Source organism: Octodon degus, unplaced genomic scaffold (assembly GCF_000260255.1).
Source record: "Octodon degus isolate 3935 unplaced genomic scaffold, OctDeg1.0 scaffold00292, whole genome shotgun sequence".
NCBI lineage: Eukaryota > Metazoa > Chordata > Mammalia > Rodentia > Octodontidae > Octodon > Octodon degus.
The window spans coordinates 639,351-642,797 of NW_004524868.1; the positions used below are offsets into that span (position 1 = coordinate 639,351).

Below are 3,447 nucleotides of genomic sequence, written 5' to 3' on the forward strand. Positions count from 1 at the left end.
CATATATCTTGATCTATTTATATCTATATAATTTTTCTTCTCCATGGAGTTAGATATTACCTTCAAAAGATTTCCCTCTTGTGAAGATGCTAAAGTAACCTTGAAAAATCACCATAAATTCATCTTTAAACACTTCATGCTGTGATTTTTATTTTAACACCAATTTAAATCCACTTCCCATGATTTTTATGCTCCAGTCTTGGGAAAACAATGCTTTCACTACATCCCTTCCAGCATATCATTCTAACTCTGGAAATTGTGCACTCTTACTCACTTTTCTCCCCCAGAATTTGTGCATTTGGGTGGACAGAAAGGACTCGGCTCAGGCCGAGTGGAAGTGAATCCTGGAGGAGACTGTATTCTGGTGTCTGATGTGAACTTCACGCTCTGCACTGCCCAGGTCATCTGTGCAGAGCTGAGATGTGGCAAGGCTGTGTCTATCCTGAGGAATGTGACCAAAATGCCCAATGAGCAAGTGTGGACTGAAGAGTTCCAGTGTGTGGGGCAGGAGCCTGAGGTTTGGTTGTGTCCTAGAGTGCCCTGTACTGGGAGCAGCTGCCAGCATGGTGGGGCTGTTGCAGTTGCCTGTTCAGGTGAGACTCAGCAGCACATTAACCTCCTAAACACTCTTCAGATGTAGTCTCTCTCTCTCGCGCGCGTGCTCTCTCGCTCTCTCGCTCTCTTGCTCTCTCGCTCTCTCGCTCTCTCGCTCTCTTGCTCTCTTGCTCCCTCTCTCTTGCTCTCGCTCTTGCCCTCACCCTTGCCTTTGCCCTCACCCTCTCTCTCCCTGTTTTTAAAAAAAATCTTTGACCATGGTGTTTGGCCTCCTGCGTTTACTGGTTAGCAAATCTGAATGTGGAGTATGCTCCCCGCTTACTTTAGTGTTTGAAAACATATTTGAAAACAACTTGAATTTCCTTTGTAAACATAATCCAATTATTTTTTTCTCCTCAGGGAACCCACACCTTCGCTTGGTGGAAGGGAGCCACCGCTGTGAGGGAAGAGTGGAAATGTTTTTCAATAACGTCTGGGGCACAATCTGTGATAATGATTGGGACAAAAGAGCTGCAGATGTGGTGTGTAGAGAGTTAGGTTGTGGAGAAACAGTTGATATCTTAGGATCTGCTCACTTTTGCGCTGGGTCAGGACCTATGATTCTTGGCCAATTGAGATGCACTGGAGAGGACATGCATGTACGGATGTGCTCTTCCCATGACTGGAGCAAGGATAACTGTGACCATGGTGAAGATGCAGGGGTCATCTGTTCAGGTATGGTTGATGTATTGTCTAATGTACGAGTGCACGGACAGTTAATCTCTGCAAATAGAAAATGAACAAGCTATAGAGGATGGAGGAATACATCCATAAACCATAATTACTCAGAGAAGTTAATATGATGAGCTTCCCTTACTACACTAGTATTGTTGCAATTTTTTTTCTTTTCTCTTTCAGTGGTCTTATATATAACAGCATGGTTAATTCTTTTTAAAAAGAATAAAAAGACAGTAAAAAAAGATAAGAATTCAACCATGGTTGTTATATTGCATATTATTGTATTCAAATTAGTTGTTCAGATTGCAAGGTGAAAGAATGCAAAAATTGGTCAAAAAATTAAAAAGAAGAGAAAAACTTAAATGTTTCTTTGACTATAGAACAAAGGGAGTTATTCTCTCCGTTGAACTGAGTGTTTCCATAGGGTTAGTCTAGAACATTTCTCTGTTCCAGAGTTTCAGGTACATAGGCACAAAAGAAACCCACAGCTTTTTAGTGATCCATGAATTCCTTGTTTAGTTTAATCCTGTTTCATGTGCCTGTACACTGAGTATCCTAGCTTTCTGGTAGGCAAATTGACAGGCTTAGATGATATATTTTAAGTCATAAGTTCTTTAATCAATACTGATAAAATTCTGAATTTTTCTTCTAATTATAAATATTTCACTTCAAACTTGTGAGAGAAACTCAACTATTTGCTAGAGGGTCATCATGAGATGTGATAGAACCTCAATGTACATATTATAAAAAGCAACAAAGATTCTATGTGGTAGCCTCAGTGATATAAGAAAAATTCATTTGATGAATTACATAATAGGCATGGGAATAAACAGACAAATGTAGGATGTACAGATGTGGGCAAAAGTCAGTATTACCTGTTGGGTTGGCAAAAGGAACTGACACTGTGCATGCAAGGATTCTGTGAGCAGCCCTGAGGACCCATGGGTAGTCTGAAGAGTTTCATATGTACGTTTGTGTGAATTTTTGCATCTAGATATCAGGAGGAGAAAAAGTTGTGAAAATGATTCACAGATGAATTGAATAGGCTAAAATGGTGGAAGCAAAATCTCAGTGATGAAATTTTATTAAGATACCCAGGAGCCAGCCAAATAACACAGCAAATTCAAGTGCCTGCTTAGGCAGAGTGCAGCAGCTGGGGTCTGATCCATGGCTTGCCGTGCTGTCCCTGGCCCCCAGGTGTGCTGAACCAGTGATTCAGACTGGGTGTGGTGATATGCACCTGTACTCACAGTTCTTGGGAGGCTGAACACAGGCAGAACACTATGAGTCCAATGTACGTAGTGAAACCATGTAGACCCTTACTAAAAAATACAAAAAGATGATACTTATCCAAATTTATTGCACATACTAGGCAGGAAACATCTGCCCAGTAATTTTCATCTTATAGTACAAAAGATTGAATTATAGGATAGATATACAGCTACTTTCTCTTAGTTCAAACAAAAGAAAAATTTGTACTAATAGTGTTTAGACAAAATATCATTTCTGCACCTTGTACTATGAATAAACTGAATGAAGGTAACAATATCCAATGTATTAATTATAACTGCACTATTAACCTGTTTAGAAACTCTCTCATTGCTATTTCTTTCTCAATAAAATTAATATTAAACATACAACTAACAGAAACACCACCCAAAATAAATAAATAGACAAACTTCACCAGAGGAATTAATTTTTGTGCACTTAAGTCTCTCCTGAACTTGGGAAATTAGTTAAAAGATAAGCTTGGCCCTATAATCTCATTGATCAGAAAATTTGGGACACGGCCAAGTTAAATGACATTGCAGTACAAGTTCTCATATGTTCTGAGTCTTTCTTTTTTTTTTGGTGGAACCAGGGATTGAACTCAGACCATTGTGCTTGCCCGGGAAGCACTTATTCCACTGAGCCATTTCCCCGGACCCCTATCCTGAGTCTTAATTGAACTTGGAAGGCTAGCACCAAAATGTTGGCTTTCCTTGCAGCCCTCCTTTTCATCTAATTTTAGTCTGCAAAGTCAGGTTGTTAACTATCCAGAAGACAAGCTTATTGTTATTACCATACAACTTAGACTGTTGAGCTTAACCTCACTATCTGTCTGCATATCAAACATCTTAGGCATAATATGGAACAGGCATTTTTCATCAAGTATTGATATGTTGAACTTTAAGT

At 39.4% G+C, this 3,447-nt stretch overlaps 1 pseudogene; it reads left to right on the top strand.

Moving 5' to 3' along the window:
- The window catches only part of LOC101585321, a 60,980-nt pseudogene that overhangs the window by 22,801 nt on the left and 34,732 nt on the right, over window positions 1–3,447 (top strand).